Source organism: Ammospiza nelsoni, chromosome 3 (assembly GCF_027579445.1).
Source record: "Ammospiza nelsoni isolate bAmmNel1 chromosome 3, bAmmNel1.pri, whole genome shotgun sequence".
NCBI classification, from domain to species: Eukaryota; Metazoa; Chordata; class Aves; order Passeriformes; family Passerellidae; genus Ammospiza; species Ammospiza nelsoni.
Genome location: NC_080635.1, coordinates 20,022,686 through 20,049,847, shown reverse-complemented (window position 1 = coordinate 20,049,847; position 27,162 = coordinate 20,022,686).

The following is a 27,162-nucleotide window of genomic DNA, read 5'->3' as shown; positions in this document are numbered from 1 at the left end:
ATTGTCTTAATTTATTTTCTAAGATTTCTTGTTTATTTAATCATTTTTACTGTTTAGCTATAAGCCCTTGAAGCTTTCAAAGCATTGTTAAAGTATTTGTCACTCTTTATTTTCCATTAAAATGTCATCCACGACTATATTAACTAATTCCAGTCTTTATTTTTCACTTCTCATATGAGCAGAGCTGCTAAGCTCTGGATTGGAAATAAAAGCAAGTAGTTTATTTCAAAAAAAAGGCTGATAGAATCTAGAGGAAGAATAGAATCTAGAGGATCCCTACACACACAGACTTCCAAGTCAGAAAGTTGCTAAGAATAGTTGTAATAACATATATTAAAAGTATTATTCTCCCGAATAAAAATATATTATACATTAATTCATGGCCATTAATGGAAATTCTAGAACTTTCAATGTTTCTCTTATTTTTAAATTTTTTTTTACAAAACACTGAAAAAACAGATGTCTTGGTTTCTGTGTTTTGGGGGTTTTTTTGTTTGTTTGTAGTTTTTTCTTGGGTGGGAGGAGAGATCGGAGGATTCAACAATGGCTCTGTAGCACAAGGCAGCACTAATAAAGATTATTCTGTCCTGTCTGATCCTTGCTAGGTAGGTTTTCTCCTAGGATATCTCTCATAGCTTCCCATTGTGCAATTCCCACTCGACATACTGTGTAGTTTGCTAGGTGCCTAAAGAAGTGCATTGTGGAAGAAGTGCATTGTGGAAGATGTAAGTCATCCAAGGAGGAGCTCAGCCACAAAATCTTTGCTTTTTTTTTTTTTTTTTTTAGTGGCCATGCAACTCAACAGGCAGGTATGGATTAAAAAATAAGTTACACAGAAGGCTTCATTTCAGCGCAACGAAGTGTCAACATTCACATTAAGCGCACGCAAGTCTGAAAGTAGTCTTTCCCTAAATATTATGACATTTCTTCAAAACAATTATTTATTGAGATAAAGTCCAATTTTACACAAAACCATTTTGGACTTCTAAAATTCCCCAGGTGTCAGGAAATTCTCATTCAGGTTGCCTGTGTCTTGTAACATTTTCTGGGACACATATACACCAAGGTGGGACTGAGCAGATGTATGCAACAAAGATCAGCATTTAATATTTTTACAGGATGGCAGGATGGCAGATACCTTGCAGAGTAGTACAACAACAAATATATAATATACTGTACATACAAAATCTAAGGGACAGGAAAGAAGCAACTTCACACAAGGGTTTTACCATGAGCTTGAACTTCCATCCAAGGAGGTGTTCAGAGCTGCATTTGCATTCAAAATACAATGCACCTCCCATGACAGGTCATTTTTGCCTTGTACACCTGTTGCTAATAAACCTATTTAGAGCTGGACACATCTTTAGGAATTAAAACTGAACCTTGCATGCACCACCTGAAGACAATAAGATATTTTTTATTAAGACAAAGATATCAAGGATAAAACTTACTCAGTTTACTACTATCATTCCTAATGATATGAAGAGTTATTGCTTTAGCAGCCAACAAAAATACATTTTCACCAGAACCATTCTTCAATACCTTACTTAGATTTGTTTCTATTTCAGCCCTTTTGTAGGCTGAAGTAGAAACAATATTTTCACTAGGAACAGTATATCATGATGTACAATGTTATCAAGAGCAGAACATGCCTTTCAAAGCAGATATAACGCTCCACTTGTATTCACCATATGAGTTCACTTTTAAAAATAAATCTTCAGATAACCCACAAACAGGGAGGCAAAGCCAGGGAGAAGGCAGAGGCAGCAGAGTTAGTGGATATAAAGTGGGCTCTGGGGAAAGTCCTTCTAATGTTTCTTACACAGGCATATATCATGCACTTCTGCTGAAACATAAAGATTTATCTCTTTTATATGCACATATGGCACAAACCATATGAATGAAAATATGGCATATTTCATACAGAAGAAATAAATAAAAAGATGATTCCTAAATTTCAAATTCAGATGTTCAAAAGGTAAGAGACCCTCCTAATGACCTAATGTGCTCTGCTTTTACTCTCTTCTGATCCTCTCCCTCCTGGAACTGTCTGCATACATCTGGGTCCTTATTTACATGATCACACGCTATCCTACACAAAATCTTTGTTTCAGTCCATGTACATTCAAGAAAGAAATGATGGCAAAATGCTGTTGAACTACCTTCTGCATCATCTGTTTTAGATAAATCTAAGATTTTTCAAAAAAAAACTAATCAAAATCAAAATCTGATCAAAACTGATCCAAAAAAAGGATCTGCATTGACTTAAAAATTTTGCTTAAATGTGTTCATCCAGCTATGCAGCACGAATGCATGAGGAGAGACAGAAGACATAAAGATTTATTGGCACTCATTTGGAATGATGTACACAATTCCCTCATGTTTTCACCACTTATAATACAGTCATCCCAAAATGATGCCACTAAAACCTGTGTTTCAGATCATATCATCATGTTCTTAGACTGCATGATTCACTCAGTAATTTACAGAAAATACAGTTTAAGAACTCCACTATACAAGATATGTTCAGATTTCAGACCTTTTCCTTACATATGGTCGATGCTTAAAAGACCAGGTGCTTTAGCTACTGGCTCCAGCTAACTGGGACTCAACAAAAGACATTAAAACTTCAGATAGGAATCTCAAATCACTTTCCTAAACATAAAAATGCCATGATTTTAAGGCCTTTTCTTCCATGAGTCTTCTGAACTAAGAGCAGGCCAGGTGGGAAGCCTGGGAAAGATTGCTTTCCAAATCCTGCATTTTTAGTCTGACAAGCAGTAAGATAAATATCTGAAGTACATCATTTATCTGAAATGAAATACTGTCCATTTTGTCCATAATACTGTGATGAGAACTTCCAGATTCCAAAAAGATAGGAAGTGATGATATATATATAGGATGCTTCAGATTCCTTAATGGCATATATTAAAATAGAGTAATAGTTGCAAGATGTTGGGTATAATTTCAGTAATACTAATTAGAAGTCATCTTTTAATGGAGAAAACTGAATGTGATTTTTATTCCATAACTAATTCTCATAGATGAAGTGGGAGACTTCCACTGTTATGGTTCTGGACAGAAATTCAAGATCCCAGTTTTTTGCCCTTATCGCCATTTCAGCTTTTTTTCTTGTTACCTAGCTGAAGGAAGTGACTCACAAGTAAATCTTGTTCCAGCTTGGATCAGTGAGAATTCTTGAGCTGGAGCAGAATTTCCCCTTTAATCATTTCGTGTCAGGTCTAAAGTGAGCACCTGAGGAAAATGCCCCTGTAGTATCTCTTTTTTTGAGGAACAAATGTTTTGCTGTGTTCATGCTCGCTATTTGGAGGTGAAAGAAAAGAATTTTCAACCACTAATAAAACATGGCTGCCCCACATCCTTGGGATCCCACTTGCTGATCCAGTTTGCATGGACAGAATATCTCAAATGAAATTTTGAGAATTGTAGACTAGATTAAGTATATGAAGAATTAAAAGTATGACCTTTCCAAGGTATCCCAATTTTCACCAGGTAAAAATGTTTGATACACATTTTTGGGTTAGCAGTAACGTACATTGCTTCTACCTTTTTTTTTTCCTTTTCTTTTTCTTTTTTTTTTTTTTGCCAGAATGTCCTTAAATGTAGATAAACATTTCTATCTCCTGATCTCTATATCCATCATATTCCTTGATAGTCATGGCAATGGTAAGGAGACATGCTCTAATAGAAAGGAAAGACAACAGTCTTCCTAAATGATTTAATCTGCATGATGCTGTAAGGGGTGGAAGGCCAAGCTCTGGGACTACTTGGATTAGAATAGAGCTGATGTTCTAAGGGGAAAAAAAAAAAGTGCACTGGGATTGCAAAACCCACTTTTTCTTTAACATGCTAACATCTGACCTTCTTGTTTGGACAGCCTTTGACACCCACCATAGTGTCTTCTGGGAAAACTGAAGTCTGTTTGGTTTTTAAATAGCAGTTAAATTACAGAGTCCACACTAGACAGTCAAACCTATTTTCTGAGTATCTTTAGGGTGTGTTTCAGCCCAGTGGCAAGATTTGTATGGAAAGATTTTGCAAGAGCAGAGGCCTTGAAGGTGCAGTATTATCTCAGTCAGATCCAATGCAGCCTGCTGCTGGAAACATCCGAACACTGCCGGGTTCGTGTGCCTTTGGTGAGAAGACGCATGTCTGTCCCTCCCCTCTTGAACACTGACTCTCTAGATGGGAAACATACTCTGCTCACTGTAGAAACATTTTTCTCAAGGCTATTTTTCCAGCTTCTGTAAGGAATCATTGGACAGTCACGATCAGGATGGGGTTGATAAAATGGAAAACTTCCTGTTTCAAGAACTGAGGTTCTGTGCTCTTTATTTTTGGTGACATTTTCTCAACTAAATCAGGAAAAATAAAATATTTTATTCCTCCTTCTTCACTAGATGTGCAAACCCTAGATTTTCTGGATATAAAGGTAGAATATGAGCTCCAGATCAGTGAAGCACGCCTGTGTATGAACTCAGAATTCCCAGCAGGCTTCAGGAAGACTTATTTTTCTTTCAGGGGATACCATTTGTTTCCCATTATAACCACCTTCTGTTAACATTTTTCTGAGATGAGACCTTGTATCTAATTGTATTCATCCATAGCTCAGCTCATGACTGACTTTCCTGGCACCACATGTCTGTGTTTGTCCTGACTCCAGATACTCCAGGAATTCCGTGACTGTCTATGGTCATTTCCTTCCCACCTCCCAAAAAAAAAAAAAAAAGACCTATCTGGGAAGAGATAATTGAATTCCCTCCTACCTGTAAACCAGTAATAACTTCGCATGGTCCCACTGAATGATCTTGGGCACTTGTAGAGAAAAACATCTTCAAAATTAAGTGAGACATCTCTGGGTTGCTTGTGCAACCTTTCTTCTTAAAATGAATTGTTTCATGTCTCTAAATTTACCTTCTCTGAGGGAAGACTGAAGATGGGAAAGGATTTCCCAGTTTAGTCCTTTCAGCTTTATCCATTTCTGCTTCATATTTTCCCGCACGGTGTAGTTTGCAAGTGTCTTTTTAGAGCAACTGCTTGAAATAATTGCAATCTCTCCTGCAGTTTCTGTATTCTTTGTTTGCTGTTCTTTTCTTGCTCGCTTACCATTGTGAGAATATGAAACATTTAATAAACACTTTCTTTCAAATCACATTTCTCTTCTAAGCCCTCAGCCTGTTCTTCCCTACTGATCAGTGTTGAGTGTAAATCAGCCACTGGTATAGTAGCTCTCTTCTGTCTTTGAGAGAAAACATTTTCGGTACATTTGTCATAAAGATTCCAGCTCCCACCTCACCCACTAGCTTTAGTAGTGTTCTGTTTTTTCTCTTCTTATTCTTAGATATGTTCACACTTACAGGCACAAAGAAAATTAATTCCTCACGTTTTCCCAAAAACATTTTGATTTGTCCAATCCAGTCCTTGCAGTCACAGGAAACAACAACAAAATACAACTCTTGCAGCAGTCCACAAAACATATTGTGGGATTCGAGTACACCACAGGTAATGTGTGTACAGATGTATGTGTGCAAATATATGTATATATACTAGAACAAATACCTCTAGTAAAGGCTCAGCTGTGTTTCATAGAACATGAGCAAGAGACTAAAAAGGCACCATGAATTACCATGGCAATGGCAGCCTCTTGATAATCATAAAAAATATACACATCCTTGAACCAAAACACACACAGAGAATTTTTTATTCTCTGTCCTTCCAAAATGAGCTAATCCCTTCTAGAGATAATGTTTTACTGTGATTTGTCTCTATGCTTTGATTACGTGATAAAACTCTGTCCGTTTTGTTTCCTCACTCCCCTGCTCATCTCTATTTTTTTTAAGTTGCTGTCCAGATATGTTCTTTCCCTTGTAAGAACACACAATCCTTATCTAATCCGTGACATTCTGAAATATTAAAAAGGGACTGATTTGAAGAAAAATATTCACTGTTGCAGCAGGGGCAATACTAGTTCTTGACAAATTCTGTGTTTATAAATAGGATGAGCATCTGAAATTAATGGCAGTCTCCTTGCTGTGTTATCTTTCTGCATGGATGCTGAATTAAGGAATTCATGCTTGAAACGCTTGAAAGTTCCCATTCTGAACAAGATGCCAAAACTTTATCTGATCAGAGCAGTTTATAGGCCATTTTCCTGGGAACAGAAAGGGATGGATGCAAATTGGAAGTCTAACTCCAGACATTTCCATCAGCAGGACTTGCAGAGAGTGCTGAGAGGACAGAGCCAAAATTAATCAAACAATCCTCATTCATTTTGAAAGAGATAGTTTTCCTCCTGGTGGACTTCAAGAACTGCTTCACTTCACCCTGCAATGTATATACTTCTTTGCTGCCTGCCACAACCTGGGAAACAGTCATCTCTTCTTTTTTAAAGTTTTCCATTGTATCAGTATGACAGCAGGGAAATTGCTTGCCTGAGAGGCAAATCTGAAGGCTTGACGAGTGCTGCCTGAACAAACCAGGCCCATTTTCCCTCTTGTGTCCCAGGGCCCTGAAACTCTGAAGTTCTGGGGCTGAGCAGAAGCACACCCGAGATGCTGACCTTCGATATCCGCACTCGTGTGCCAGAGGAGAGCTCCATGTGTTTGCCTCCTTCGGCAGTGAAAAGCACTTCCACAAGGTTGGAGTTCCCACTCTATCTCAGACTGAAGGAACCTGAGTCCATAAATTGCAAATAGCCCGACATTCATTTTAACTTATCTGTGCACCTTAATAGCTTGAAAAGGAAATATTTTTCGTCCCAAGGAGTTTCCGGGATAATTCATCACTGTTTGCTTGGTGTTCAGATTTTTCTGTAATATGCACTACATAAATATGTAGACAGCTTAGTTTCATTACATAGGTATCACTACCCATATGTTATTAAAAATACTTTGAAGGAGAGGTCATATTCTTTGAAATACACTGTAGCTTCATCTGTCAGTTAATGAAGAAAGGTAAATTTACCTTCTATTGATCATTTCCTACTGACTTAGTGAAAATACTGGGAAAAAGGGATGAAGACTATTAGAAGGATTTACCAAATTTGACCCTGGTTTGCAAAATCAATGCAAACTTGCTATGCTTTAAAAGGTGAGCAAAAAAAAAAACATAGAAAAAGAAAAGAAAAAAAATAAAGATGCTAAAAATAAATTGGTAAAAGAGAAAAGTTCCTGTAATTTTAGGTTTAAAATATGAGCCTGAGTAATCAAGGAAAGTATTTTTACTGCCCTGTCAATATTTTTCCTGGAAGCTCTGGTAAATAGACTTTCTTTAGATCTGTAGTGTGCGTGCCTAATGGTCTTAGGTGTCTCTTACCGCAGAAAACTTTATCCTTAAGAAATATAGTAAACAGGAACTCTGTGGTTACGTAGTTCCTGAAAGAAAAAAAAAAAAAGAAACATGTTCGCTGCCATGACACACAGACAATTTATACTGATTTAAGAAGAAGCTGTTCTCTTCTATTTTGAATCTTTCATGTCAGCCTTTGTTTCCATTGCATTAAAAACTTCTGTTTTTAAAACCTATCAGTGAACTGGATCATGTTTTCTCAGTCATTTGAATTAACATCCCCACAACCCCAGGAGCCCCACAGAAGTGCTGGAAAGCAGAAGGGAGAGCTTTTTTTTTCTGCCTTTCTAAAGCTCTATTTATTTACTTTGCTGGAGAAAAAGATCAGCCATCTTCTATTCTGAATCAGCAACTTGTAGAAGCTGGGACCCATCCAAGAAGCTGGGACCCATCAACTAAGCTATAAAAATTGTCTCAAGGCCGCTTAGACACATAATTCTCCCAGATTCTGTGTCACCTCAGTCACTTCTTTTTTTTACCATGTTCTTTTCTTCAAAAGCTGCCACTTAAAGAAATGAATTAACACAATATCTTCATAGCTCTGCACATCTCCTGGTCAGCTGCAATTCAGCCCTACAACCTGGTTCCCTGAGTAATTTTGGCTCTACATTCACAATGAATCTCATTTTTCCACTCTCCCTAAAGGATGCACAGTTTAGCTGGCTAACAAAGGCACTGTCTGGCATTGCCAAGGGTGTGTTAGCAGGGGAACAAACCTCAGCACCTGGTGTTGCTGCTCTGAGACTTAGAGCAGGTGCTCTGTCCTCATGCCTCATTGCTGTGAGCCTGGGCCATTCTTCACCAGACAACTGATCAGGATAGTCAGGAAGGGTAAATCCTTCTCATCACTCCTGTTGAAAGTAGCTGTAATGCTAGGTAGAACCATAAAAAATGTGACTGCAGCATTGCACAGAGATACAGATGAACTGCGATAATACTACCTGGAAACCAAACAAGATCAAGACAATAATCAAAAGAGCAAAATTCCATTTAGATTCTGATGTCCATTTTCTCTAATGACAAATTCCCATTATGTTAAACTCACTGCTTTAAAATTTTAAAATATCACTTCATTTTTTTTGATGATCACTCATTTTGTCATCCCTGCTGTTGATGTAAGGTTAATCCTAGGGAATAGGAATCATATGAATGCAGGGTAGGCACAGCCTCAGGCCTTCCAGGCTGCATTCTGGTGAAGAAGATCAAATTTGGACAAATACCACATTTTCTGTCATGCGCTAGAGGTGGCTGCTATGTTGATAGGATGGATAGATGGTATCTGTGAGAAGTTAAAGCACCAGTGTAAGGCATCAGCATGTCCTGCTGCTCCTGTCACCCCAGCGCCAGGGCTGCTTCTCCAGGGAGAGAAGTGGCCACCATGTGTTCAGATAGACCTCAGCAACATCAACCCTGTCTTAGGCATTTTTTAAAAGGTGACTTTTATGTACCTGGGAAGTTGAAGAAAACCATTAAATGTGAAAAGCACTGCAAAGGCTGGACTTGTGCTGCTTTGATATGGCAGTGTAAAGCAAGAAATTATTAAGATACAGATAGATCAGACCAGTCCTTTGCCACCACAATGAAGGTAGGGTTTCCTGCAGGTTTCCTGTGTTTTAGACTGTTTGATGCCAATGGTCTTTGTACTCTTATCTTGCTCAAGAGCTCTCTATTTTTTTAGTTAGAATTCCACTTTGGCTCAGGTACTCAATTGTTGTACCTGAGGTACAGCAATTTCTCTGTGTATCTCTTGTTCAGGTGATTTAAGTATTGTGCACAGAAGCTGAAGATGTTGAAGGACATCTATTACACTATTGGACTCATATCTATGGCTTTGTTTTCTCTTCTTAGTTGATTTCATTTTCCCCAAGCACAACTCTCATTTTTATCAATCTATTTCCCTGAACACTGCAAAAAAAATCATTCCAGTCTGTATAGTCAGTGAAAAATATCTTCATAAAAAATATCTACATAATGTCATGGGAATTGTTTCACTAAAAAAAATTGCCAGGTTGCCAAAAATTGGAGGTGAAAGAAGAGGAGGAGTCAGGTTTAAGGAATTTTAACTTATGAAGAAGTTGGGGAGAAAAACCTTTTCAGTAAAACTTTTCAAAATAGCCTATCACTTTCGAAGTATTTTTTTTAATTGTACTCTGAAACAAGCTAATTCAAACACCAGAACAAACACTGGGAAAATGGAGATTAAAAAAAATTGAAGCATTAAAAAGAAACAAACCAATAACAAATTGATGACCATTTTTCAGAAGAATTTTCAAAATTTTACATATGTAGCCAGATTTTGTAAAAGTGGCAGATGCACAATCTAAAATTTCTCTTCTGAATCCAAAACAAAAGTACCTTCTGCCACTTCCAATCCAGTGTCATAGATAGATTACTGAGCTAGACCCTGCAGCTGCTTTCAGTGACCTAAGATAAATGAGAAAAAGAAACTTTTCTTGACTCAATCACTAGATGGTCCAATGAAAAAAGGGCAGAATTTTTGTGGAATTTGTTCCTCAGAGAGTGTTTTACAATGTGTATTGTATTTTCTGTGCTTCCTCAGGATCCTGTAGCCAATGAATTCAGATCCCTTCAAAGAAAAAAGAAGGATCCACAAATCTAGCACCTTAAAGGTAGAGTGTATCAATAATTAATGGGCCTCCTATTTTCAAAATTCTCTCTCAACAATTCATATCTCCATTTCAGCTCAGTAATTAAGTCTTATTCTGGACTGACGAGAGCTCAGTCATTTTTATTACAAATGAAACTATTTTAGAGAAATTATGAATGAAAAGTTGATGTCTCAGCAGTTATTTCTGGCACAGTTAAAGGTGTCACAAAATCACAGAATGGTTAAGGTTGGGAGCTACCATTGGGGTTCATCTAGTCCAACATCCCTGCTCAAGCTGAGTCCCCTAAAACACATTACTCGGGATTGTGTCCAGGCAGCTGATCTGTTATCTCCCCATGATATCCTTCATGGGATATCAACTTCAGTATCTACCAGTTCATCGATACTGAACTTCTCACAGAACTGAACTACAGTGCTTTGGGTATAGAATAACACCTCTGAGGTCAGGGATCACTCCTGTTTAAGTGGGATCGCGATCAGTGGCACAGCATAAGCACAGCTTTGGGGACACCTCTTTTGGAGTGGTAGGAGGTCAGTTCAGATCTCTCCAGAAACTGCAACGTGTCCTGAAAATTTCTAGGCAATCTTCTAAACCACAAGTAAGATCTCAGGAGCAATATTGCAGCATCTCTTTCCAACTTTCCTTTAAAAACTTTGTGGGTGATGATGTTTATGGAGGTGAAACAGAGGTGGAGGCATGTGTGGATGGAAATGCTCCTCTGGAATTCAAAATATGACACGAATGACACATGGTGCTCATCTTTCCCCATCAGCCATGCAGGACAAGAGCCCTACAGCCCCCCTCCTTGCTAGGGTGACCCTGCTCTGGTTTGCAGTATGAGTGGGTGCAGGTGAGCCTTCCCTGGGTTCATGTGCAGCAATCCCACTGGTGCCCAAATGCTCACAGCTGCTGTGCCTCCCGGAGCGCCACTCCCACCTCTCCATGGATGTCTCCCTGAGCACTGGCACGGCCCCCTCAGCGATAGCTGTGCCTTTCCAGCACGTAGCAGCAGCGCTCTGATCCACGCACCAGCACGAGACCAGCTCCTATGACCAGGGCTGTGCAATAAACAAAACGTTCAGTGTATCCAAAAAGCTTTTCTCTGCTCAGTTTTCAGCTCTGTACTGTTTATTTTTATTCAACAACAAAAACAGATGTTTTGTGGTGGTTTTGCTTCTCCAGATGCACCACTGAAAGCGCTGTCAGCTGTTCAAAGTCACTGCTGATTTTTGGAGAGCAGAAAGAGCTGTGGGAAGTTAGCTATCTGGCAGGCAAAACTGAATTTTCTAGATGCACAGTCTGCTTTTTTTCCAGTGGACACACCATGATTAAGGATTCACTTAGGACTTCTTTGAAGGGTCCCAGTGTGCTCAGGCCCTCAGTGCAAGCTGCACACATCTCAGCAGATTGGACCTTGGCGTGAGCAGGACGTGCATTCAAACACGGATCGCAGCTGCCAAGGCACACAAATTCTCTGGGTGATCACTTGGATTTCTGGTCTCACTCACTGGGGAGGAAATGTCATGATCACATGGAGACTTAGCATGAGAGGCCACTGTAAAAAACAAATAAAATGGAACCATATTTTCTGACTGGAAACAGAAACGCAGTTTACTCCCAGATTTTTACTGCAATAGTGTTATATCAAAGTATAAGTAATGTTACATTTTTCATACAAAGAAATAAGCAAAGGTGTTTTGTTTGTTTGTTTGGTTTTTTTTCTGGTTTGGTTTTGTCCAATAAAAGCAAAGGCCAAAAGGGTCTGAATAAATTCTGCGTTTGAATTTGGAGAGCAGTTTCCTCAAGTGAGAGTATGTTGTTATGATTCCATATTTAGCTCCATCTTAAATCCCTAATGTGTTGGACTCTACATGTTCAGCAAGGTAGAGGATATTTATCATAATTTGTAGCTGGTGTGAATCCATCACATCTTAAAAATATACATTTGGCTTTTAAACTTTCAGCATGGGAGAGAGCTCTATGAGCCAGAAGATGATAGTCCTGATAACTTGAAAAAACAGAGTGTATTTACTTCCATATTCTTGCCCGAGGATTTGAAATCAATAGTGTGGTTTTTTAATTCAATTTACATGTATGTGTATTTAGACTCTTCCACTGAAACTTAGCAGTCTCACGTGTCTTGTAAATAACTGCTCTAGAGAGGAACCTGATGAAGGCTTAATCCTGAAATTCACATCAATTATTCAAGTCATATCTACACTGAAATTCAGACTGAAAACTTCCCTAATTCTTAAGCAAATAAGACCATTTTTGCTCTGTAGAGTGGATTTCTATTACATTTTCTGTATCATCATGGTCTGTAAAAGCCATGTAAATCAATATAACCTCAGAATTTCAGATGAATGGTTTTTTTGGCTTCTATATGAGCTGTATCAATCATGCCACTAATTTTGTTACTTAAATTAATTCATTATTTTTGGCCATACTGCTTTGAGGAAAGAGCTACAACTTCCAGGCTCATCCCCTGACAGGCTCCCTAGAAGACTTCCTAGGTCAGGAGTAAGGAATACACAGCAGGAGTATCCTCATACCTGACCTCAAAGAAGTTCACAGGGCAGATTGACTGGACTTCCATTAATTCTACTAAAATGAGAAAACAGTTTTGTCTTCTTCTGAACAAAAATAAAACAATCTCGATGAAATGGCAAAGAAATACAAAATGGAAAATTACATCATCATGAGTTTAGAGACTCTCCTAGGTCTTCTTTTTAACTCTTTCTCTTTTAATCCTAAAAGGGAGCCATGGATGACTTGATGCAGTGATAAACTTGATTGAAAAGGAACAAATGTAAAACTAAATAAGCAAACAATTTCTTTATGAGTGTTTCCTCCTAGAAAACACATCACCAGAAATCGTCATGGAGGCCAGAAGTTCCCAGGATTATGAAAGGCTATTTGCCTGGCTAGTGGAATCACTGTAAACTCTTGGTTTGGTTCAAGCGTTACAGCTGTGGTAGGAGAATTAAGTGTTCATAAAGAAGCACTCAGGACACAGTTCGATTGCTCTTGATCTGTATCTCCCGACACAGTGAACAAAGAGCATTCTTACTGAAGAATGTGTGTGCCACCAGAACAGTCAGCTACGTTCATAATTTCTTAAAAGCCTTTGTCTAGACTATTTTCAAAAATCTTCAGTAACAATCAGAGTCAACAAGCAGTGTATCACATATTTGCTCTGTCCTCACACTGATGAGCCTTTTCATAACATGTAAGTGAGCATCTCTGCCGCTACACCATAAGTACATTTTAATTCACTTTCAGTATGTAAAAGTTTCAGTTAATCTCTTCACAGGAGGCTATTCTGTATTTGAATATTGCTCCTGTGTTGTTCCTGCCTTCAAACACCCCTTATATAAAAACTATTTTGTTCAGTCTCTTTTCCTGAGCTATGCAAAACAGAGTGTTTCTCATGATGTTCCTCTTGAATCAGTTTGTATGGCTTATTTGTACAGTGTTTGTCTATTCATAAAGCCTCTGTAATCACTCTGAGATTTTTCAAGTCCTAAACCAAAACCTGCTTGTTTCATCTCACAAAACTTCAACATGACAAGTGACTAACCTGTAAATAAGATTTGATGCAAACTTGACTCAAACCAAAGAATTTCTTTGTCATCTCTTGCTTGTGAATCAAGGACACACCATGGAAATTATTTATTTTTGTAGCAGAAACAGCATAAACTTTTTTAAGGAAAACCACTCCACCAGTTGTTTCCTTTACCCTCTTATTCCCCATCTCCATTCCAAACATGTTCTCAAGTTGGTCATGTTGTTACTACAAAGATTTCAGTATGGGGTTTTGTTTGTCATTTTAAGGGGTATGTTATCTAAAGGTTTTAATTTACTGGAGAAGCTGAGTTCTTTTAAAACTCTTTTTCAATAAATGATCATCTTATCAACATTGGCCCATTATAATGACATTTACTACATTTCATTACCATAAAACTTTCAGAGTGGAGAAAACAAGGGTTGATGGATACTAAGCTAAATAAAGTTTATAACATTCCTGTATTTTATCAGAATACAGCAAACACAAACCAGTATTTTCTGTTGTTCCTTTCCTGGTAAAAGACCCAGTGGAAAAAATAATTTCGAAATGCGATTCCCTCTACACGTAGTGAAAATATTTAAATCATGAGAAATTCAACAAACTTAAAACCTCATTTTCCAGTGTAATTTCTTCTCTTAAGATAATTTTTGCAGTGGTTGTAGTATTCACATTATGCCTATTCTATATCTAGGGAGAGGTGCCATCTGGATCAGAGGATAATCATAGAATCAAAAAATCATAAGACCTTAGAGATCATCTCGTTCCAACCCCATGCCATGGGCAGGGACACCTTTCTCTATATCAGGTTGTTCAGAGCTCCAGCCAACACTTCCAGGGACAGAGCATCCACAACTTCTCTGAGCAACCAGTTCCAGTGCCTCACCACCCTCAAAGTCAATAATTTCTTCCAAATATCTAATCTAAATCTCTCCTCTTTTAGATTAATGCTGTCCCTCTCGTTCCATCACTATCTGCCTGGGAAAAAGTTCCTCTCCTTCTTTTATATAAGCTCCTGTTTTGTACTGAAAGACTGCAAAGATCAGGAATGGAGCAAGGCTCCTCTTTACAAGGCAAATGTTAGCAAATATAATAGCAGTAGTGATGATGACGATGATGATGATGATAATGATGATGATAATGATGATGATAACAACAACAACAGCAACAACATCAACAGTTTGGGATCCAATATGACATTCTGTCCAGGCAGCGCACTGAGAACACCAAGAGAACACATGCTACACCATGGTGTGTTGTGCTGGTCTGTGCTCTGTCAGACGTACAGAGGTGAGCGACAGCAAGAGCAGGAGGAATGTCATCAGCCCTTTGGCCATTCTTGTCTGCTGAACACTGGCTTGGAGTCCTTTTTGCTGCTTCTTTCTGATCAACAGCTCCAAACAAAAGAAAAGAATTCCAAGCAGTAAATGTACAACTATAATAATTAATGAATTAATCACTATTTGGAAAAATCCGTTTTCCCTAAAGCCCTAGAAAGCAGATAGAAACATCTACTATGAAGCCATTCCTTGATATCTTAGCTGGGTTTTTTCCCATTCCAAGTTTGCCTTACTCTCTGAGAAATGGTCATTTATTCAAGTGACAAGCCAATTGTGAGAGACTCAGACTTTAAGTGTGCTTCAGCTAAATACCTAAAGATTTAGATAATTACTCAAAGCTTGTCCAAATAATTTGAATCTATCTATTCAGTCAGCACCCCTGGCTGGAGATCTCACAAGAATATGGAGGTTTTCTTGTAAGATGTCCAGTACTTCCTGTTTCTGGCTAATATTTTGGCCTTTGTCCGTTCCAGTCTCGGTCTTTTGGCTTTTGTCTGTTCCTGTCTAGGTATTTTGGCTTCCCTTGTTTCTTGTTCTAGCTGGAAACCAAAAGTGCAGATGCATGTTAAAATGAGAAATAGTGAATAATATAGCTAAACTGAATATTTAATATTCTAAACGTTTGACTAATGTTCAGATTTAAAAATTAGATGTAATTTAGTTACCTCTTGGGTTTGGGCTTTTTTTTTTTTTTTCAAAACTCATATGTTTCTCCCTGCCATAAAGGCTCCCAGTATAGTATTTATTGCTAATTTGTGGCAGCTATTCTACATGACTTAGCACTGTACATTTTTTGATGATTAAACCCCCCAAAAGATGACATTGAAATCAGCTAATTTTTTCTAAGAAAGCAAGTGATCCATGTCTTCAAGGAGGAAAAAAGGAACAGGGGGGAAAAAATGGGTCAAGAAAGTTCCTACATGAATTTTTTAGGATAATTAATGGGCTAGAGTTTCCTTGCAACAAGTGGGTATTTTCCAGCTGGCCATGGGCAGCAGTTATTTCAGATCCAGCATGTCTGATGACTTTCTAATGAAATCCAAACAATGTCTGCCCTGGCTCTTTGAAAATAGAGAATTTTGTGCTTCAACCCTGGAAAGCTCTAAGGCATGAACTCTTCTGTGTCAGCTTGGAGATTGGCAAAGGTTTGCAAGAAAAGAACTTCTCAATGGGTCCAATATAGTGACCCTCAGAAGTGCTTGTTCTTCTCATCACACTTGGACATATTTTCTCCAAAAACACCCCATTCAGCTCAAAGCAAAGGTCTGTTCACAGGCTCTCATATCAAAGATCCAAAAGTTGGTGAATCCTAGTGATTCTGGAAAGGTTCTTGGGAGCATCAAAGCACAGGCCATCTCAGATCTTGGGAGCTCCCTTCAGTGAGGGGTGACCAAATAAATAAGCAAAGAGATGAGGGGTTTAGAAATTAATTGTATTTCAGTGAAAAGGCTGCAAGAGCCTGTAGGGTAGGGTTTTTTCTAATATTTATAATAGCATTACCATAAATTTAAAGACCAGCTGCAAAGCTTTGGGAATGGACAAGTAAACCAATAAAAATAGCCCAAGTACTAATGCGAGGCCACCCAGGTTCATTCCCTCAGTACTTACCAAAGTAAACGTGGGATGCAGGAGGAGGTGTGCGTTCCCAGAACTGTGTCCTGTCTCAAACAAGGATTTCAGGCACCCTTCAATGCCAGCTGTATGGCTTGGAAGCTCTGGGCAGAGTATGGGGTGAGATGAAAGGAGCAGCTGTGCTTCTGAAGGCAGAAGAAGCTGCTGTCTCACAGGAGCAAGAAAGCAAGGCCAGATGCAGGAAAACAAGTTCAGCCTGTGGTGGCACCTCGTTTCCACGATGGCAGCAGATTCCAACTCCTTCCAAATCACCGTAGGCCATGGAAAGCCCTCCTTTCATGGTGCCTGGTAGGGCAGCAGCTCCCAGCCTCCCAGTGCACCCTCAGTACTGCTCTGTGTGAGCACTGTTCCTCTGCTGAGTCACTCTTCAAGGGCCAACAACATCAGATTCTCAGGAAATTTGCTTAAGTCTAGAGGTAAGAGTACCCCCAGCACAAGGTATGGTTGTTTTCCTGGAGAAAAATGGCCAGAAGTTCAAAAATTTGCAGTTTTTCTAATTTTTTTTTTTTTTTTTAGCAAGGATGAAAAGCAGTGTGACAGTAAAAATGTAAGAGCTTTGTTCTGGCTATATAATAAGTAGCTAGTTACCTGTGAGTTGTCTAATATTCTGAAAAATAATATTAATATAGTGAAAGGCAGTCAATGACTACAAAATGGGAATCTGGCTTCCAGTGAACGGATCTTTTCTGGCTGCCAGCAAGTCAGGACACCACTGCAAAATCTGGTGGTGTAAAACCCAGTGCTGGGGGAATGCATACTGATATTTAGTTATTATGACCCCTTTATTGGAGGACTGAGGTTTTGGCAATGGAAAATAATTTTCTGGAAGGAATGAAATCTCTCTTGGGAATAAGTCTGCCCTGTGTAATTATGTATGTATTCACATGCTACTGGTGTCAGTGAAGGAGAGAAATGAACTGTTCACTGAAGGTTGCCTGGATTCTTCTTTGTAATGATTCGTCATCTCCTAAGGTGACGGGTATTTGATGCCTTTTTCCATCCTTCTCCTTTAAAGGTTCTCATGTATATGAAGAAAAAAAAGGAAGAAAGAAGAAAATCATTCAAGTGAAAATCTGAGTAAGCAAATGCATTTGGCTCTCACGTGCATGGAAAGTTTATTCTGGAGCCAGAGGTGGTTACTGTGACCATAATTTTACACAGACAGTTACAAGCAGTTATCTTGGTGGGTTCATACCATTTTAATGTGAAGTACTTCAGTGTTTTACTTTTTAGCATTTTTCAATAAATAAAGCAGAATGAACTCCAATTGTACATGCTGCCAACTACTTTCCCAAGCACTGCTCTTTACAGAGGATAATTTATAATGATCAAAGATAAACTAAAGTATTAGGCTTGAAGAAATATGACTTCAGGTTTAAAAGTTCATTTTATGAGGTAGATAATATTTAATTTTTTTTTCAGGCCTCATAAATTTGATTGCTTTTTCCTTAGTTCTTTAATTGTTAGAAAGGAGGAAAGTTCAGAAACACAGGGGGGTTTTATGTTTTTATTCCCAGGAGTTTCTGGTCATTGCTCCACTTAGTTGCAAGAGCACAGGCCAGTCTTTATAGACACTGAGGATGTGTGGCTGACCATTGCATTTGTATTGGGAATACTTATTTAACACTTCTCTGCCAAGAGAGAATCTGAGCACGTGGTAAATTGTTCTCCCTTTTTAGGGAGAGCAGGGTGTCTGATGCACTTGATAATGGTTCCTGAAAACTAGCACAATGTGAAAAATGGGAGTAGTTATTGTTTTTACAAAGGCAAGGCCTGTGTTAAACTTGTGCCAGGCGCAAGGCAAAGGAAGCTCTTGAGTGACAGCAGGAAGGCAAGGGACAAAAGCCAGAGCTCGTGTTCTCACATGCAACTCCCCACCAACTTCCCGCGATGGATATTTGGGATGAGGTGTGCTCATGCACACACCCTCACTTTTGGTCTCCGTTCACTGCTCCAGAGGGATCATGTCATATGTGGAAAGGCAAAATACTCCTCTCTGCATGCAAATGGTGAAGATTTCACTTATGTATCTTCCTGTCTGCGACACATTCCTTTAAAGACACATAGGTTCAAAATACAGAATTCCAAATCACTCCATCTTCACATGTTTAATTAATTATTCATAAAATACAGTTGTATCAAAAGACATTTTCCTAACCTCTTCTTGAGTGAACTCATGTGTTTTTAATGTCCTCTTACATGATGCATTAGTACAAGGAGGGCATGAAGAGTTCAACATTTTTTTTCTGTTGAAGAAGACACAGCAAAAAATTTAAAAGCCTAGATATTTCAGATTTTTGGTCCTGCTTGCATCATATTTAATACTAAAATGTGATTTAAAACATACAAGCCTTATATTTTAACACAATTGAGTTTCAGAGCTCAAGACACACAGTAGAGACAGTGGCTGTTAAATGGAGCACATCCATGGCCTTCTGGGGACTAAAGAATAAAAGCTGCAAAAATAAATGCTTAATATTACACATTTCTGTGCATATCTCGATCATTTTGTGGATATATAAGAAGTTATTACCTCATAGTTAGTAACTCAAAACTGATATGGAACTAATAAAAGTAGGGAAAAACAAACTACCACTTCACTCCTTACAAGTGAATAAAAAAGAAATTAAATCCTGAAAAATATCAATGAAAGGTAAATTCAGCCCTGTTGCAATCTCTTTAGACTGTGAGTTGGAAAGTTGTGTTCACAGAAGGTGTATTACTCATAATTTCTAGCAGACCAGATTTGCTGAATTTTGTGCATCTCTGTGCTATGCATGAGGCTGCAGAATGAGAAAATCACCTCTCCCTGCAAGAGTGTGGATGCAGGGAGAGGCATGAAGGTGGGATTACTTCTGTACAAGACCTTAACTTTTAAACACTCCAGAGGGGTGTATTTTTTCTGCAGCTGTTTCAGTACAACACTTCTAATCTTTCACTTTTATTGCACGGTGTCTTTGGAATCTGCATGTTAATTAGCAGCTCCAACTTCAGTCTAAGAGCACCTTGACAACAAGCTCATTAGTGACCAAGTAGCTGTGAAACAGCATCTATACCATGCAGGTTCAGAAAACATCACAGCATCCTCTGAGGCTGACTTTTTCTAAAAATTTTTCCTAAAAGTGGAACCAAGACTCTCACCTTTGGGACATGAAGGATCTGGTATTGTACTGTGAGAGGTAATATGATCCAGAAGAAGACTTTCTCTCTCCCCACACTGAGAGGGCAATAATTTAAAATTTATTCTATTTCTAACAGGCTACAAAATGAGAAAAAAAAAGTTGCCATTTTTTCTGATTAATGTAATATATAGTTCTACATTGTCCCAACCTAATTCTACAAAATATTCACAACTTTGCGTTGACAATGGCATTAAGCCAATGGAGCTTCCCATTGTCATTATTCCCACCTTCTCTTTTGGCAGCTGTGGAGAATGTTGAATTGTTGAAATAGCATTCAAAGTAAAGGTAATATCTTCACTTTCCCAGGAGCTTAATGTGGGCTCTGTGTCTGTGTGTGTCTGTGTGCCCCCTCATATGTTTGCGTGCACACAAGAGCCAGGGAGGACAGGAGGGCGAAGGTGAAAGAAAGGGAGTGAGGTTATGAGGTTAGTTAGATCAACAATTAGTGACAAGCCCTCTTGTGGCACCTGTGACAATGAAGATTGATCGGGTATTTTAGAGCGCAGAAATGCAAGGCATTTGGCAACCTCTGATCTCCTAATTCAATTGATTCTTTTCCAGGAGTTTTTCAAACTGATGACCTTTCCAAACCTAATTAGATGGTAGGAATCATAAAGAGGACACTGGAGAATTTTAATAAAATGAATCGAAATGTTTCTTCATCTTCTCAACCTGGGATTTATGAGGGAATTGCACTGACTTTGTAGCAATGTAAAATAAATAGACATTAGATGATGACAGGGAAAATAGAATTGCTGCCAAAGCTAAAAAGAGCTTGGCAAAAGAAGAAAGAACTACTACATAGTCAGTCATTCTTTACTGTACAAACCTTTTCATAAGGCACAGAAAAGAGATATACAGAAATAATGGACCCTTACTAAAAGATGAAAAGGACTTTCGATAGCTTACATTTTTCACCAGCAAAGGCTAAGATGCATCTCAGTTGCTACAAAATCTTATTGTTCTCTTTTGCCATTCAGAAAACTGATTACAGCTCTCAAGGAGCATTTGCTGCCTGAACTTTTAACATCAGAAATAAATAACTGAAACAAGAGGTCAGGAAGAGAACAGAGTTGTTATGAGCATAAATACATTAAAGATGTATCAGTCAAACTCCATTCCCATATATTTTCTTTTTAACTGTGCCTTGCTGGACTAGGCAGAGTGATTTATCATGCTGTGAACTTCTTGTAAAATCATGTTTCCATTCATACTCAAAAACTTTCAATATTTCGAAATTGAAAGACATTGGAGTTGGAAGTAGCCCCCTTCTTCATGGTCTAAGATATTTCAAACACAATTTCATCTCTTCTTCATCCAGATATAATATAGGAACTACCCTGTATAATTATCAGCAAAGAAACAGAATCACAAGAAATTACTTCATCCAACCTTTTACTTCCTTCTTCTGGCTTCTATCATAAGACAAGATGTCCAAATATTAGTAAGCATCACAGGAAAGACAGGTCATACACAGCTTGTCCTTCTTGCTTTAACGGGGGCCTGAGAGGTGTGTTGAAAGCAGGGGATGTATTTGTCACTTTGAACCTGTTCCACACATCAGTCAATTCCAAACAAAATTTTAAAAGGCTTAAAGATAACTAAAAACCTAGAGTTTTAGTGAAAATGGTCAATTTAGTAGAGGAGATACTAAGTCTGTACTGAGTCTCACTGGTGGAGAGATGATCAGGCATTCTTCAGGTGTTGGATTTTCTGCCCAGGAAAAGCCAGGGCGGGGAATGGTCACTGCAGACTTCAGGACTAACTTCAGTGTCCTTGTCTTGTGGCTAGAGATGCATCACAGACATTCAGAGCAGTGCTTGAGTTACTGGAATGTGACACTATTTAAAGAAAAAAATGCTGCAAAAAAAATCTTTCCATTCAATTTGTCTTTCCCCATGGTCTCTTGTGGAAATAATTTGAGGCAGTAACATTTCAGTCATTGCCAACACTCGTTGCATTTTAGCAACATATGTAAAAGTCATAAAATAAGGTTTAAGGCAAAGAGGAGTCTTCTTTTCTGAGGTGGGAAATGGCAAGTACAACAAGAGAATGTAGCCCTACAAGGTGTGAGAACACAGATCTTTATATGAACCTTGTGGGTAAAATCTAGGTCTAGTGAAGCAATGGATTTTGCCACGAACTACAGTATACATGGGATTTTGTCTGATGTAAAGACCACAAAGATGAAAACAAATCTCAATGAATGAGAAGGGCATAGCTTTGAATATTAAGCAAACTACATCAAGTTCTTGGAAACAACATATTTGACCATTTTAGGATTCCTACTCTGATTGTCCTTTCTTAAGAATTACCTGCTTCATTCCATTATTTATCTTTTAAAAGAAAAATTATCTTCCTGAGAACAATAAAAGCTTTTCTCACAAAAAGCCAGAGGAATATATATGACCTGGTTTTGGAAACAAGGACAAACACCCAGAGCAGAGCCCAGCAGCTGTTAATATAGAGGAGCTGTTAAGGGGGATCTCCTGGTATTGCATTGCGAGTTGTCTTTTTCTGTAGTAGTGGAGGCATCCATTGATGTAATGGTCTCAGGAGACAGGGGGCTTAAGTAGTTTTTGAGACGTGAGGGTATTGACCTGACCTACTCACAGCAGTTGAATTGTTGGGAATGTTGATTCATGATTTTACAAAGAGCTCACTATTCTTATTCTCCAGAGTGATTATACACCTGACAAATGGTAAAAGCAACATTACTGGACCTCAGAGAGTTATTTTACTTTTAATGCATGCCATTATTAAGCCTGATAGCCTCTCTTATTGCTGTTTTGATAGCTGCCTGCTGTTTAAATGAAAGCACCACGTTTCCTGACAGCTCATGCACAGGTGGTCCTAGTCTCATTCTAAACAAGTTGAGGAGAAATCAGCCTTGGTCAGGATGAGGGTACAAGAGAGGTGTCAGTCTGTGTCATCCCAAGTTTGAACAGAGAATTTCACCTGGTCACAGGAAGAATGAAGGAAAAGGGCCTACAAGAGGATGCTGCCAGCCACTTCCATGTTACTTGTGTACTTGATATGGGGCCATGTCTGCTGAGCCTTATGCTGTCAAGACAAGTCAGCCCTATTGTAGCCCTTCTGAGATATCCTATAGGTGCAGGGATTTAATGTGAAAAGCACTGACACCATTATTTATGATGTCTTTATGCAAGCCATGGACAGAAAAAGAGATTAAACTATTGCCATAGCTAAGTTACTCTTCCAAACTATGTCAGGAAAGCCCATTTCATGTGTCCACTGCAAAAATGAATGGTGACTAGAAGTGACCAGTGCCAGGGGACAGGCCCTGTTCTTGTAAGCTTCATGGCAAACATAATGAAGGTTTGACAATGAAAAGGAAGAATTGCCCCTTGATCTGTAAATAAGTACATACACAGTTTTAAATATTTGGTTTTAAGTTCAAGGTCTCTCTGGGCTGCACTGAAGAACCACAAAGCAAACTTTGAACTCTTGAGGACTCTTTTGGGTCAGGCAGTGTTTCTAAGAGAGTCATGAGGCTTTGGCTGGAAGAGTCAGTAGAAACTGCTTCCTGCTGAAGATACTCTGCCCTCAGGAGTCCCACCCCCACTTCAATTCTGAAGAACAAGATCTTCATTGACAGGTATTTATCCCCTACCAAATTCTCAACAGCTGGAAAAATGCAGCCCACAGACAGCAATCTGAGCTCCAGGGAGAAAAATAAGACCCTTCTCCAGCAGTTCCCTCTTCTGGGAAACATTTACTATTTGCCATTGGGATCACACTTCAGTGATACCAAGGACTCCCTACTGAGTCTCTAGGAAGCTTGGGCCCCCACCTCTTCTACTTTGAGTTGCTATGCTGCTCCAGCTGATTGTTTTAGCATTGTGGCATCTAAGCTACAGATATTCCAGTGGGCAGATTGTCTCCTGTGAGCCTCAGACAAAGATTTTGTGTGGGTTAGAGAGCATCTGAATCTTCTCTGGACACTTGCAGACTTATGCCCCTGACAGCCTGGATCTGAGACACTGATCCCATGGGCAGAGTGGTGGTGCCATCCCCCATAAATGCAACTGGGCTCCAGTGCTTGCCTTGTTCACCCCTGCTTCCTCAAAACTCTGGGAATGAGCAGAGATAAACAGGTCCATCAGGAACAGGGAAAGGTTCTTTTTCAGGTGTTTATTTAGCTTCCCTCCAGCCCTGTCCCACCACAAACACAGCTCTGACCTTTCCTTATTTTACAAAGCAAAGTCTTACTAAGCCTCTTACAGCAGTGAAGTTTAAGGGTGTGTCTTTGTCCACAACTCTAATTATGGCTTAGGGTTGTATTAGTTGATTATTTGCTACAGCTTTCTGCTTTTCTGGCTTGGATGAGAGCAAAAGTGGCAGAAGATACTGGAAAGAAGTTCATCCTCAGAGAAATTTTTGGACCAGAGAGAAACAGTAAGTACTAGAAAGCCCGTGGGTAAACCTGGAGAGGTTTGCTACCGGCCTTTGTAACAAGTCTGTGAATAATTTTTTACCTTGTTTAGAATGGTTACAAATCTTGAGAAACTTTACTGAATTAATACACTTAACTTTGCCTGAAGGTTTTGTAAAAAGGATAAATGTTTTTCCTGTGATATGTATTTGGTAGTTAGTGGGACCAGCTGTGCAACCTGTTTGGCCATTCCCAACTTCTCTCATAAGGAAGCAGTAGTACATTGGTAGGTTGCCTCTATGTAAAAAACTAATTAAAAAAAAAAAAAAACCAGTCTCAAAAACCCCTTAACACCCTGTTAGCAAAAGGTAAGGTAGCATTTATAAAAAACTTTTCTACAATGACTCAGTTCTATTCTTGTTGAAGATTGACATAAAATTGCTAATGCTTTCAAAGTGTGCAAAATTAGAATATAACTTAATGTGTTTGATAACCCTACACCAAACATATTCCTCCTGATAACAGCTGTACACTCATAAGCTCCACATTAAAAACTGGGAAAAATAGATGGATGAACGAGGATTTTTACCTCAGCACTTGCACCCCTCAGCTGAAGCCTAGATGACTCTGCAGGAGATGGAAAGAAGAATGATATTTCCTGCTTTGAGAGCTTGCATTTTAAGCAGTCAAGACCAACAACTAGCAAGAAGATGGTTCACTCATGGCCATTTGGCAGGCCAGTGCTGATGCTGAATCAAAATCCAAAGCTCCTCATGGGTCTAGCCCAAAGACTTATTGGTGGCCAACCCAGGGAAGTCACCTCACTGCTCCTAACTACTGTGAGAAGAAACCTTTTCCTTTTTGCCTCAGGTGTTTCAGTAAATGTACAGAAACTGAACAAGGATAACTATAGTTCTTTATATGATCCCATTTATAATGGAAGTTAACCCCTCTGTAATAGCCTTTTCCTTCATTTTTATTCCAAAAAGATAGTAAAATAGGGTTTGTCACTACCCTTGAAGGCTGAATACTTTAGAAGCTGAAGAAAAATCTTTTTGCCATATCTGTCCAAAACATGAGAATGACCCCTTTTAGGGACTTTCTATTTAGCTCAAAGGGTTCCTTTTGCCAAGACACCTGGTTCTCTTGTCAGGTACACAACTGCTCTGAGAAGGACTCCCTGTAACTCTTGTTCAACCTGTTTATGTCGCCTCCATAGAGATCAGAGGATTTTCTGGCTGCATGAGGATCTCTTCTTGTGAGTTTCCCTTTCAGTATTTGGCCTTCTGCAGGAACTAAAATTCCTATTCCCTTTTGTTTATTTTGAAGCCAGGCTCAGGGACTGATTCTGATCTGTTTGACGCTGAGGCAAATCAGAAAAGCCACAAGGAAGAGGCAGTACTATCATGGAGAAGGATCAGAAATGAGCTCAAACTCTGATTCACCCCAGCCATGATATATTGAGAAGTCATAGATCATGTTGTAAAGTACAAAAAAAGACCCATATTGAAAATGGATATTTTTAAAAGAGTTTCAGCTTTGCAGAGGAAGCTGGGTGAGGAGCACACAGAACCAGCTACACATGCATGCATGTGGCAATAGCCTGGCCTGGGACAGCAGCTCTGCTAGGCACAAAGGGACTGCTGTCCTGGGGGTGTCTGGTCAGTGGGCAGGGACTCAGCTCACACAGAACCTCCTTGGCTACACCCGTGCCAGCAAACCAAGCAGTGCCAGCACACAGACACGGGCACCGTGGCCCAGCCACCTCTGCTGATTCACTGCTGGAATGCTGCACTGCTCAGGAAACCATGTAGTAAATAGAGTCCCTCTATATCCATATTGCTAGGGTGTCATGGGCTAGCTAGCATTCCTGGGCACTATTCAAGGGAGAGCATAAGGCAGGGAATGTTCCCAGAAGTCAGGATAGATGAGTCCACGATGTTGAGGGGAGGTAATGAGAGTTTAGCCATATGGATGCAAGCCAGTCCCTTTGCTCTCGTTCTCACTGCCTCTGCTATGTGGTGGATGTTTTTATTATCCAAGAGAAAATTTCACCGGTATAACACCCTAGATAATGTGAGGTAGTGATCCATACTAATTCTGTTATTAGGTCATTACCAGTTCTTAATAAACATTGCCTTTAATATTTTAAATAGGGTCACTTTTGTTTGACAGAAAAAGCTCTCCTTGGCTGCATGTAAACCTCATTACTAATAGCTAAGCTTCCTTTTTTTTTTTTTCCTTGAAAGTATGCAGCTGTTTCGATTGTTGTTAGGTCTGCATTTGGGGATTAGCACTTTTATTTCTGATTAAAATATCTACACGGTAATGTCATTGAAGCAATTGTTCCAAAGTAAATGCATTGGCCATGGTTTTCATTATCAGGATAATCTTGCTCTCTCCCTCACACCCAAGCAGTGAAATCCTTCCCTCTCTAGCAATATAAAACCGCATCAATGAGCACAGCAGATTTTAAACCATTTACCGCTCACTACCCATTAAACCATTTTACAAACAACAATGAAACAGGAAATAACAAAGCATGCCCTTTGAATTAATACTCAGGATAAAATACTCAGAGTTTCTTCACAGTCCATAAACTGCTCCAGCTGTATGTTCACAGTTTATGGCATTTGAAGAACCATGCTCCTCAACAAAATTAAACCTTGTCCACCACTGGGGACCTGTTGCAGCTCCATGGGTGAGGTGAGGTGGCAGAGGTGCCCCCGTTGCTGCAGGATGCCAAAACCCAAGGTAGCTCCCCTGCTGAAGGAAAGCTCTCCCAGCACAGGAGATATATGGAGTATTTATTTCTCCTCTGCTGTAAATACAAATAAATCAGAAAAGAAGCTGATGATACTGGTGCTGCAAAGATGAACCTTGCAGCGGGATGAGGCACCTCCTGGGCTGGGAATGGTGGAGGAGTACTGCCACCTCTTGGCTTGATCCTACAATATCCACGTCCAGGGAAAGACCGTGCAGTCATCCAGACAAAAAGCAGTACCTAGTGTTGTCTCCTAACCTAGTAGGGGGAAAAAAAATCAAAAAT